Raw genomic sequence first — 13,053 nt, 5'->3', positions numbered from 1 at the left:
GAATGCACGGCACCTCCGAGTTTAGCACACATTCAGCTCGATGACGTCCGACGAACTCCGATCCAGCAGAGCTTCACGAGAGAGTTCCGTCAGCACGACGGCGTGATGACGGTGATGATGTTGCTACCGACGCAGGGCTTTGCCTAAGCACCGCTACGATATGATCGAGGTGGATTATGGTGGAGGGGGGCACCGCACACGGCTAAGGGATCAATGATCAACTTGTGTGTTCTAGGGTGCCCCTTGCCCCCATATATAAAGGAGCAAGGAGGGAGGCCGGCCGGCCCTCCTAGGGCGTGCCAGGAGGAGTCCTCCTCCTAGTAGGAGTAGGACTCCCCTTTCCTACTCCTACTAGGAGGAGGAAAGGAAGGGGGAAGGGGAGAAGGAAGGAGAGGAAAGAAAGGAGGAAAGGGGGGCCGGCCCCCTAGTCCAATTCGGTTTGGGCTAGGGGGGCCGCGCGCCCTGCCTCCTCTCTTCCACCACTTGGCCCATGAGGCCCAATACTTCTTCCCCGTATTCCCGTAACTCCCCGGTACTCTGAAAAATACCCGAATCACTCGGAACCTTTCTGATGTCCGAATATAGTCGTACAATATATCGATCTTTACGTCTCGACCATTTCGAGACTCCTCGTCATGTCCCCGATCTCATCCGGGACTCCGAACTACCTTCGGTACATCAAATCACATAAACTCATAATACCGATTGTCATCGAACGTTAAGCGTGCGGACCCTACGGGTTCGAGAACTATGTAGACATGACCGAGACACGTCTACGGTCAATAACCAATAGCGGAACCTGGATGTTCATATTGGCTCCTACATATTCTACGAAGATCTTTATCGGTCAAACCGCATAACAACATACATTGTTCCCTTTGTCATCGGTATGTTACTTGCCCGAGATTCGATCGTCGGTATCTCAATACCTAGTTCAATCTCGTTACCAGCAAGTCTCTTTACTCGTTCCGTAATGCACTATCCCGCAACTAACTCATTAGTTGCATTGCTTGCAAGGCTTATAGTGATGTGCATTACAAGAGGGCCCAGAGATACCTCTCCGACAATCGGAGTAACAAATCCTAATCTCGATCTATGCCAACTCAACAAGTACCATCGGAGACACCTGTAGAGCACCTTTATAATCACCTAGTTACGTTGTGACGTTTGGTAGCACACAAAGTTTTCCTCCGGTAATCGGGAGTTGCATAATCTCATAGTCATAGGAACATGTATAAGTCATGAAGAAAGCAATAGCAATAAACTAAAACAATCAAGTGCTAAGCTAACGGAATGGGTCAAGTCAATCACATCATTCTCCTAATGATGTGATCCCGTTTATCAAATGACATCTCATGTCTATGGTTAGGAAACATAACCATCTTTGATTAACGAGCTAGTCAAGTAGAGGCATACTAGTGACACTCTGTTTGTCTATGTATTCACACACGTACTAAGTTTCCGGTTAATGCAATTCTAGCATGAATAATAAACATTTATCATGATATAAGGAAATAAATAATAACTTCATTATTGCCTCTAGGGCATATTTCCTTCATGAAGGCCGTCTTCGCGAGCCATGTGGATATGGAGGAGGAAGTCCTCGATCCATACCGTGGGATCTGTTGTTCCATCGTATGATTCGATATTCATGGGTTTGAACCTATCTGGGAATTCATGCTCCATTACTTCATTTGTGAAGCAAAGAGGGTGTGCGGCGCCTCTATGTTGGGCCACAATGCAACGTACCTCCGATAGAGTCCATTTGCGGGTTTCAGCCCGGGCGTGGCTAGGTTTGTCACGTCCGAATAGGTGGCCGTCGTCGCGTGTTGAGGTATGTCCTTGCGATCCGTAGATCGCTCTTGTGTGTCCTGCTCTACTACCCAAGTCCTGTTGAAGGTCGTATGTACAACCCCGAGCTGTTTTGTTCTTGCCTTTACAGCGAGGTGGGGCGGTCTGGTGTTCGGCTTGAGTTGCCGCTTTACCCGGACCAAGTTGTGGTCGATCTGCCGCATTGTGCGATGATGGTAAGGGCTCCAGCGCCTTATCGTCGCCCTGGGGTAGCAATCTATGCTTCGGATAGCTTTTGGCTGGTCCACTAAGGACGTATTCTTCGGCGGCTAGGACTTCGGTCCATCTATCATTGAGCAGATCTTGGTCAGCTTGAAGTTGCTGCTGCTTCTTTTTCAGGCTCCTTGTAGTGGCTATTAGTTGGTGCTTAAAGCGCTCCTGCTCAAGAGGTTCCTCAGGCACGATGAAATCCTCGGTGCCGAGGCTCACCTCATCCTTAGAGAGCGGAAGGTAATTGTCGTACTCCGAATCTTCGTGCGTGGCCTATTTACCAGGGCCAACCTGCCCATCTTCCTGTTCATCTTGTTCATTAGATGTATCCACGGGGTCTTCGTTGTCTTCGGCATCGTCGTCCATACCGTCAATGTTCTCGGAGTCGTAATCAAGTGTATCGGTCGAATCCTCGACCGTGGCTATGAAGTGGGTGGCGGGTGGGAAGAAAAATTCTCCACCCCCAGCCCCTGGGTCGAGCCGGATATAGTTCGGCTGTGAGTCCTCTGTCAAGGACTGGTTCTTTAATGAATTTAGCACATCGCCCAAGGGCGAGTGCTGGAAGATGTCTGCAGCACTGAATTCGAAGATCGATAAACGATCAAGTTCGGCGTCCACAGGCTCATGTGGTTCGGAACTTACGGCCGGAGACGAGTCCGGAGTTCCGGTGACAGAGACGCCGTGAGAGGTTAAGTCTGTGTGCGGCTCCAACGCCGTGGAATCCGTGGCCTCCGTGGTGGGGTTGATCCTCCTGTCCTTGGATGGCGCAGCTTGCTCCTGATCTAGGGACGGAGCGTTTACAGGAGCAATCTCCTGGATGCGGCCTGATGACAGATTTAGGTCATGATCATCGGGGTGATCGGGAGCGGCTATCGCGGTCTCGAATCTGGCAAAGATCAAGTCTCCACGGAAGTCCGCAACGTAGTTCAAGCTCCCAAATCCGACCTGATGGCCAGGGGCGTAGCTTTCGATCTTCTCCAGATGGCCAAACGAGTTGGCCCGCATTGCGAAGCCGCCGAACACGAAGATCTGTCCAGGGAGGAAAGTTTCTCCTTGGACAGCGTCATTATTGACGATTGAAGGGGCCATCAAACCTTTTAGCGACAGCACAGAGGAACTCTCAATGAAAACACTAATATCGGTGTCAGAACCGGCGGATCTCGGGTAGGGGGTCCCGAACTGTGCGTCTAAGGTCGATGGTAATAGGAGACAGGGGACACGATGTTTACCCATGTTCAGGCCCTCTCTATGGAGGTAAAACCCTACTTCCTGCTTGATTGATCTTGATGAATATGAGTATTACAAGAGTTGATCTACCACGAGATCGTAATAGCCTGTATGACTACGGTATTGAGTATATGCTATCCGGACTAAGTCCTCCAGTTTATATAGACACCGGGAGGATCTAGGGTTATACAAGGTCGGTTACAAAGAAGGGAATCTACATATTCCGTCGCCAAGCTTGCCTTCCACGCCAAGGAGAGTCCCATCCGGACACGGGTGCAGTCTTCGGTCTTCGTATCTTCACAGCCCATCAGTCCGGCCCATGGCAACATGCCGGACGCCCGAGGACCCCTTAGCCCAGGACTCCCTCAGTAGCCTCGACTGATATTATCGCCATTAGTGGCTCCTCACCAGCTCCACCTTTAACGAAGCTTGCTCACATCTTGTACAAATTGTTCTTTGTCCTCCTTCCCTTCGTCATGAACTTCTTGTCCTTCTTGATCCTCATGGTCTTCTTGTCAATGTCCACCTGTAGACATAGTTATCACCATGAATTTCGCCAAGTAAAATTAGATTTCTCCAAACCTTCGGCACATGTCTAAGAGCATCTCCAACAGGCGCCCAAAAACTGCTCCACGCGCTAAAATTCGGGTTTTTTTTGAACAACTCCAGCAGAAGCTGTAAAATAGTGCGCGCGCAAAAAAGGTTTGGGCACGCGCTAAAAAGCGCTATCTCATGCTGTGAATTTGGGGCACCGGATTGCCTATGCTTTACAATTTCCACTGCGTGTTTTTTTATGCGCGCTTTTTTTGGCATCTGAAAAACCAATGTTGGGTCCGACGCGCTAAAAGTGCTAGAGTGGCGCTTTTAGCGCGTGAAACTTTTGTGCGCTTGTTGGAGATGCTCTAACATTTTTGAACACATGTTCATCACCATCTTCAGTATTGATCTTAACATCTCCAATACCTACCATGCGCCAAGGCATATTATCGCCTTTAAAGAGTACTCCAAAATTGCCATACTTCTAGGAAGTGAACTACTCTTTATTAGAGCATCTCCAGCCGTTGTGCCTCCCAGGAGGCGTTTTTTCGGCCTCCTGGGGAGGCCCCGGCGCTAATTTTGTCTTTGGGTGCAAAAATTTTCCAGCCGTTGTGCCCCTCAGGTTGTGTCTTATTTTTTCTTTTTCACTTTGTCATTACAACAAACATGTTGTGGGAAGTGCCGGGCCACGCGAGCTCGAGCTCGTCGGCGATGACCCCAGCCGACCGGGCGACTCCCTCGGCCGCGTCTTCGTCTTCTGCCGCCGGCGACGCGCTGCTCGAGCTCGGCGCACCCCCCGGCGCCGCCGCCGACGTCCTCCCCGCGCCGCGCAGACTGCATCTCGTCACGCACGGCGACGGCTGGCTGCCGCGGCCTCCTCCCGGCTCCACCTCGAGGCGCACCACGCCGGCCGCTCCCGCTACGTGCTCTCCGGCTCCACAGCACGTCGACGGACTCCTCCTCATCACGCACTTGACCAACCCGTCGAGGCTGCTGCTGCCCGTGGTGCACCATGCCCGGCCACGCATGACCGCGTCCGCCTCGCCCTCGTCGTCGCCGCACTCGGACGGCTCCGCCCTGAGCAGCTCCGCGAGGCGGTCGGACCGCAGCCTCGGCTGTGACTGCGCGCCCTGCGCCTGTCCGGCCGGTGTTGGTGAGGTTGCTGGGGCGCGGCGTGGTGCTGGAGCGTGGAGTGCAGCGGCACGGCGATGTCGCGACGTGGTGGAAGGAGAGCAGCAGCACAGCGAAGAGCGCGACGAAGCGGTTGATCCCGGAGCACTGGCCGCGGTCGCCCCGCCGCCCACACCTGCTCCTCGCGCGCCCCGCTAGCCCAGGCATGCCCCGCCGGTCGCGATCCGCTCTGCTGCCGGCCACTTCTGCCCGAGCCACAGCAGCTCGGTGGCGAGCTTCTCGGCCGCACCAGCTCCGCGAGCCCCCGCACCAGCTCGTACTTGCGGGAGGCCACGAGGAGCCGGGACGCGACCCAGAGCACGCCAGCTCTTGCTGTAATCGCTCCGCCCCTGCCACGCTTCGCCCGGCCGTGAACTCGCCGGCCATGCTTCGCCCCGCCCGGCCTCGGAGTTGCTCGTGGCCTCCCCGGAGTCCATCGCCCTCGCCCCGTCCACGCCCGGCCACGAGCTCCACTCCGCTCCATCGAGGGCGGCCACAACACGCAGGGCGAGCAGGCGGGGAGGCAGGCGCGTCGTGGGGAGAGGAAAGGCGAGCACGTGAGGGTGGGACCTGGAGAAAAGGAAGGAGAGAGAGGGCGTGGGAGATTGACTGTGGGCCAATTGCATGTAAAGTCTTCTCTCTCCGCCCCCAAGTGACTCCCGATGGGCTGGGTTTCACCTGCGGTCGCCGGCTGAGTTTTTGGGTAAATCCGGCGAAAAATGAGATGTTGGGGCCGTAACTGGAACGATTTTTGACCACCGGCGTTAAAAAAGGCCTCTTAGGGGGTGTCTTGGGGGGCCGGCTGGAGATGCTCTTAGGCATCACATGGTAAGAGCATGTTGTATCTAGCTAATATCCATGCTTCATTGGACTTCTCGCTTGAAATGGTAAGCATGTCACCATCCGAATCACTGTCTAAGGACACCGCCACACGCCGATTCATCAGCCTTCTTCCACGTTGGGCATTCTCTCCTGATGTGACCATAATCCTTACAATGATAGCCCCGCGGCTCCTTATTCTTCTTTAGCTTCTCCTTTCTGCTACTTTAATTATAACTGGTGGCCTGGTCCACACCTTCTTGCTTTCAACACCTTCAATGGTAGTACTTCTTTTTCACGCTGATCGTTTGATAACAGTCCTGCCATAATCTTGCTTACAACACCGACAGTCTTGCCATATATCAGAGTAGTGATAAAGTTTGCATAGGGCCGAAGTAACGAAGTAGAAGTGTTGCCACTTTCTCATCCGCCACTTTAGCATCTAGCCGAGCTAGGTCTGCTAACACTTGGTTGAATACATTGATATGCTCAGTAAGGTCTGCCCCTTCCTGCGTCTGTACAATTGTTGTTCCAGGAATTGAGTTTCCAATTTGGTTTTGTCTGATGTCATCTCATCCATCACATGGTAAAAGATCTAGTCATTCAGGCATAACCGTATGGTCCCAGCTGCCCTGCTCTTCACATCTTCCCAATCTTCGATATCTATCTTGGCAGGCTTTAGGCAACTTGTTGACTCAGAATGTTCTTGACCCCTATCTGCCAAATTGCAAAGTTCCTCATATCATCGAATTTTGACGCATCGAATCTGATTGTCGTAGACATGTCTTCCCACACCGGTCTAACAAACCGCTCCCCTCATCGAATCTGGTTTTAGCAATCCCGTTTATAATTTTATCGAGCTGGTATGTCTTGAACTGTTCAGTTTTTAATGCAACACCATAGGTGATACGTGATACTATATTTCTATTCGTTATAATGTTTATGGGTGTTATACCTTTGTTATAATTAGCCTTTAAAGTTTACGGGATCGCTAAATTTTAGTCGACTAAGACTTAACTAAGTCTCACGTGATACTATATCCATGAGATCTTATATGAAGATTCGTGGATTTTTTATTTTTTATTTTTTATATGGAGATTCATGTCTTAGAGTGTGGCTAAATTTTAGTTGACTAAGACTACTTAACCAAGTCTCAGTCAAGTGGCATAACATATAAAGAAAAAAATCTGAAGAATATTTTTATGCACGAATCTCATTGTAAAATTTCATATAGCATCGATCTGAGACATAACAAAATCTCAGTCGACTGTGATTTAGCAAGACTATAAAGTTCAATCTTCATAAATTCATATCAAGTTCTGGTAACGAGTGGATGAGCGAACCAGTGGCCAAATTTCTGGCTCCCCGCCCTACAGGTTTACCCACACCACTTCTTATTCTGGAATAATCAGCAACACCAAGACGTCGGCGGAGCACGGAGAAACAAGTCAGGTCGTCTGCGCGGCTCTACACGCTTACAGCGCCGCCAGCTGCCTCACGTTCATCGGGTGGAGGTATTCGCCGGTGTCGCCGAAGAGCTCGAACGCGGCCGCGAACGACGCCGCCTCCGTCGGATGGAAGCCGTCCCAGAACATGAAGTCGTTGCGGTTCGGGCAGAGCTTGGCGGAGGTGTTGCACTGGCCCTCCCCGAACCGTCCTTTGCCGGCGCAGCACGCCGTGTCCACCACCGTCATGTCTGCCAAACAAAAATGAACCACACATCACTGAAACATCCCGGCAAGACGCCGTGACAGGTAGTATTTGAGGGTGTGTTGCCGACGTACTGACGGCTTTTCCGCCGCTGGCGAAGACCATTTCGGCCATTTTTACGGAGTCGGAGAGGGAGTAGTTCATGCCGTCGAGATCAGCGTTGAGGCCCTGCAGCATCGAGTCTATCAATGGGTACAGCTGCCTGGAGAGCTTGTTCGCCGCGCCGAAGCAGTTGAACTGGTCGGTGTCATTGTCATGTGTCAGGGCGACCGCCCTCTGCGACGGGCAGCACCCCACCAGCGACGGGCTGACGATGCTGAACTTCCTCGCCCCGACCGCGTACAGCTCCTGCAAGAACAATCGCGACGAGGTTGGCTTTCACGCTCAATTACTGGAAGCACCACACCAAGCATATATGGACGGCATGCACCTGCAGGTAGGTCCTGTAATGGTCGACGAGGCATCCCAGGAAGGCTGTGTCGTTGCGGTTGGAGGGCGTCGGCCAGGGAAAGGCGTACTCGAACAGGTCGTTGCTGCCGACGCTGATGAAGAAGAGCGATCTGGAGATGAGGTCGTCCGAGTCCTCCCCCATCATCTGGACGGCCGACGTGAACTTCTCGAGCTGGTCGGTCATGCTGTACACTGGTCGCCCACACTGCATGCACGAAGAAAAGCGGATTCAGTGGCTACGTTACGTCGGTGCTATAACATCGACAGATCTGGCTAGTGCGAACACAAGGCAAGCCAGTGTGCGTACAGGGAGCTGGCCCGTGTTCTCCTGTAGGCCTGACCCTCCTGATGCGAAGTTGACGCCGCTTTTCATCTGTGGAACGATGCCCTTGGCCGGGAGGGAATGGTAAGCAGGTGGGCTCTCCTCGAATCCCAGGAAGGTAGCTGCTCGTTCAAACAAATATACGTAAGTTACTCACCTCATTTGTCCTTCGCGAATAGAGGAAAGAACCACATTATAGAATGACAAAAGTTAGCTGAGTTGCTAATGCTTACTGGAACAAAAAATTCTTATAAAACATTAGCATTGAGATTCACATTTACTACTATTTTTGTTCGGGACTAGAATTATATGGAGAAGTACCTTTTTTTCCCATTTACCTGTGATTCGTCTCTTATTATAACTGTGTATTTTAAACAGTTACGAGAGTTTTGACCCAGAATCACGAGCTTGGAGCAGTGACCAAAGTCGCCACATCCCCTATTTTGTCGTACTCCCTCTGTTCGATTATGTAGCGCACATAGATTTTTCTAGGATTTTTCGCTTTTCTTTTTTGCTTGGTTAATAAAATAGTATAGGTGTTAGATAAGACTTTGCTAATTCTCATCTAGATGAGACTTAGAAAATCTTTGTTTAAAGTCAAACTTCATGAACTTTGATCAAGTTTATAGAGAAAATTAATTATATGTACAATATCAAACTTCACAATATAAAAATATAAAATGACATGTATTTTATATTCTAGATGTAGATATTTTTCCTATACTTGATCAAACTTGAAAGCTTTCAATTTTCAAAAAACATTATGAAATGTAGGGAGTATCAATGCCAACTTCTGGGTCCCGTTGTCAAATTAAAAACTATTCTCTGGAGATTGTTTGAAGTTTTAAACATTATCTGCACTGTGACATTTTTTACAAGTGTCTGCACTATGACTAGCCTTGTAAGTTGTAACGATATGCTCTAAGTCCACCACAAGATCTGCAAGAGGGTTGACAAGGGACGAACATAGCTCAAGGAGTAAGAGGTACCCTTGCCTCTACCAATGCCGTGGTCGCCACCACTACTGCCACAAGAGCTTTTAGAGTTTAGGGTTAGTGAAAAATGCATGAGCGAAGTGAGCTCGCGGGCAAGAGCTAAGTGTGTGTACGTTATTTTTTTCTTGGGTGGACTAACGTTCGAAACTAGTCTAGGCCATACTCTCTCCGTTTCGAATTACTTGTCACAGGTATGGATGTATCTAGATGTATTTTAGTTCTAGATACATCCATTTCTGCGACTAGTAATTTGGAATGGAGGGAGTAGTTTAAAGTAAATTGGAGAAAATAATTCATCTCAAAGTGTATGGCATAATAAAAGTAGTACTTCAACAAAGAAACACAAAACAAACTACCGGGCCTTCTTTGCGGTGCTCACACATAATATTCTTATTTGTTCCTCAAAAAATGAAAATATTCTTATCCCGGCTTGCAATGTTGGTCTGGTTCGGTATTTTAAAAGTATGGCCGTGATGGCAATTCTATGTCAAAACCTGGACATGCTGTATAAGAAGCCACTTTTACTAGGGTGAAAGTGCTCAACCTCTACCAATGAATTTGTGTTTTTAATTGTTTAAGTGCTAAGTATTATACACTAGTATCATATGCATGATATACTAACTAATGACACTACCCATTACGGGCAGCCTAAACAATCCATGCTCCAAGGTCTCAGTGCTCCTCACAACTCCACATCGGCACATCGACATCGTATGTATGATGTTCCCTATTCCTTCTTATTTTAACTGATATTATTCCATATGAAATAAGAGGAGAAGAAAAGCTGTCCACGACCTCCAAGTGGGCTGTTAAAAAAACTCTTCCTTGAATTTACTTTATTTTTTTCTTTTTGGAGCTCCAACCAAAGTACTCCCTCCATTCCAAATTACTCGTCGCAGAAATGGATGTATCCAGAACTAAAATACATCTAGATATATCCATACCTGCGACAAGTAATTCGGAACGGAGGGAGTAGATTTGAAGACAAGTCATTTCAATTATCCTATTAAGTTCTAGATTTTGCGAAAAAAACAGCTATATCATATATTTTGCCACATACTCATCATTTTAAATCGATTTCAGGGAAAGATCAAAGATCTTGCGCGGCAGGTCCATCAGAAAAACTCAAAAGAGAAATAAGTCACTGTTGTGTCTATGGTCTGCTTCGACTAACAGAAAGGCGCTTTCCAAAAAGGAAACGAGATTAACTGAAAGGCTTTGGCGTCTAGTGCCTACATCGTCACTCGGAGACTCAAAGGACAGCAGGCTTTCAGTTTCGTTGGATCGTTGCTTAGCTGGCACGATAACTTGCATAGACTGCTCACGTTTTCACTAAGTAGCAAAACAAATACTCCTAGGAAAAATTCGTCGCAAAAAAAGAAGCTAAAACCAGTAGCCTCTGCTACGTAGTACTCCCCCGTCTCAAAATAACTGCCTTAACTTTAGTACAACTTATATTAAAGCTAATATAAAATTAAGTCACTTATTTTAAATACTTCCTCCGTTTCAAAATAACTGTTTTAAGTTTAGTATAACTTTGTATTACACTTATTTTGGGACGGAGGTAGTACTTATTAGAGCTCAAGGGGGAAGAGAAGTTTTCACGGCACCTATGAAGTCAGCGAGGTTTTTGCCATTGCTGAAGCGGCCGGTGGGCGCGCGGGAGGAGGGGTAGTCGACGCCGTACTGCGGGTAGTTGGCCCTGCACTCGAGCTTGCAGCCCGGCAGCTTGTTGTTGTTGCCGACGTCCACCGTCGAGTCACCGAACACGAACATGGCCGGCACGAGCCCCTGCGGCGCGGGGGCGGGGGCGGGGGCGGTGGCGGCGCTGGCGACATGCAGCGAGAGCTCGAGCAAGCACAGCGCGACGAGCACGAACGCTCCGCCGCCACGGCCGGCCATTGGAAGAAGCCCCTCTTACGTATCTCGATCGCGCTCTGCCGTACGTACGGCCTCTCGGCTTCCTCGGCGGTGGTCGTCGATGAGACTACGATTCGAGCGGTCACTGGGACGTGGTATCAGCATGCCTATATATACACTCGTGCGCCCAGGGCGGCGCGAAGAATAACACGAGTATAATAAGCAAAAGGAGCTGCAACAATTGGCTACCTGCGGCAGTATCTTCGAATCCTTCGCCACAGTAAGCGATCCGACGGGATATGCTGCTTGTTCCGTAGCGCAGAAGCGGTTCATCTTCCCGCATGTGTTTCTCAGTCGTGCTACCTAGTATTGTTAGTGGAGCTTAGCGGTGGCGACCTGCCATTGGCCGCGAGCGACCTTGAGCTAGAGCGTATAGTACTCTTGTACTTCTTAGTTTTTCTTACTATATGCCAGGGCATCCATGGTAGTGACTAGTGAAGAACTGTGCATCGCCTGCTAGCGCAAAAAAGCAATCCGGGATTGGATCTTCAGCCCGTGCGCGGTTGCGAGCCGGTGGCCTGTTGTGGTTCGGGAGACGGGCGAGTGCATACGTACAAATTGGTTGGAGACCGAGACGCGACGTCCCTCCCGGGGTGGCGAGCTGGCTAAGCTGGCACTGCGAGGAAGTGCATGGAATGTATCAGCGCCGAACGGGACGTGGTCGGTCACTGAGTCGAGGGCAGACACATTGTCGTTTTTACTGGCGCATCTGCGTGTAAAAACTGAGGCACTACGAAGGTACTACGTGGCTGCATCCGTCACGAGAGGGTCGCATGGGCATTTCTTGCGCATCTGTGAATCTTGCACCCGCATAGTTTTTTGACAGTTCGTGCGTGGAAGCCGTCGGCGGCGTAAAATTGCGCCGGGTATCTTGGACCATCTCCGGTCAGTGACCGGTCGTAAATTACGATCCAGCTGGATTCCTCAAACCGGTCCTATATGCACCGAACTGTCGATATTCAGCCATATCTGGGACAGATATAAGGAGGCCCGGTCTATCTAGACGTGTCTATCATGTCGGACTAACGGCTAGACCCATAAAAACACAAGTTAAAACCCATCGGTCCGGTGAGGATGCATTCATGCATGCACTCCATGCGTGCTCCGCTGCACAGCCCGAGAGGGCAAATTCGGCTATTTAAACTAGACGGACAGTCTCATTTCCACCCTCTCATTCCCGTCTGCACCGCCACTCCGAGGCCACTAGGGGCTCGCCGTTCGTCAGTAGCCATGGGCCGCCCGCGGATCACCGCCTACATCATGCTCACTCCGCAAAGCCGGTCGGAGCTCCTAGCGGAGATCCAGGCACGACGCGCCACTTGGATTGCAACTGGCTTGCCTCCGTACTCTCCCGAGCAGGAGGCACCAAATGAGGAGGGAGTGGCGGACATCAGGCGTCGGAGTAGGAGGCGCTGGATGCGGACATGGAGAAAACAAAGACGGAGGAGGAAGAAGGCGGGGTGAATCCGCCGCCTTCGGATGCCGAAATAGGCATGGCTGACGCGCTAGCTAAGTTTCACATGGCCCAAGCGGAGGAGGCGGGGGAGTTGTAGGCCATCCTCGACTCCATCCAGTCGGAGCTCGAGGTCGCGGCAAACCGTGCTACCTCCGCCAGGCGGATTCGGAGCTGGACTCCGAGTAGGAGCCCAAGCTTCGGGCCACGACCAATGACCAGGAGACTGGTCCGTTCGGCACTACCGGCACGGAGGTCGACGACATTTCCGATGATAGTAGGATAGTTTTATCCATCTAGTAGTATGTAGCTTTTGTGTTGCCGAAAGTGCATATAATCCCTCGATGGTTTTGTTAATTCATAACAATATATATATCTCATTGAACTAA

At 50.3% G+C, this 13,053-nt stretch overlaps 1 pseudogene; it reads right to left on the bottom strand.

Moving 5' to 3' along the window:
• Positions 1-7,289: 7,289 nt before the first annotated feature.
• LOC125533888 lies at positions 7,290-12,769 on the bottom strand (annotated as a pseudogene).
• Positions 12,770-13,053: the final 284 nt, after the last annotated feature.

Source organism: Triticum urartu, chromosome 2 (genome assembly GCF_003073215.2).
Source record: "Triticum urartu cultivar G1812 chromosome 2, Tu2.1, whole genome shotgun sequence".
In the NCBI taxonomy this organism is placed as follows: domain Eukaryota; kingdom Viridiplantae; phylum Streptophyta; class Magnoliopsida; order Poales; family Poaceae; genus Triticum; species Triticum urartu.
This window is presented reverse-complemented; position numbering and strand designations above follow the sequence as displayed.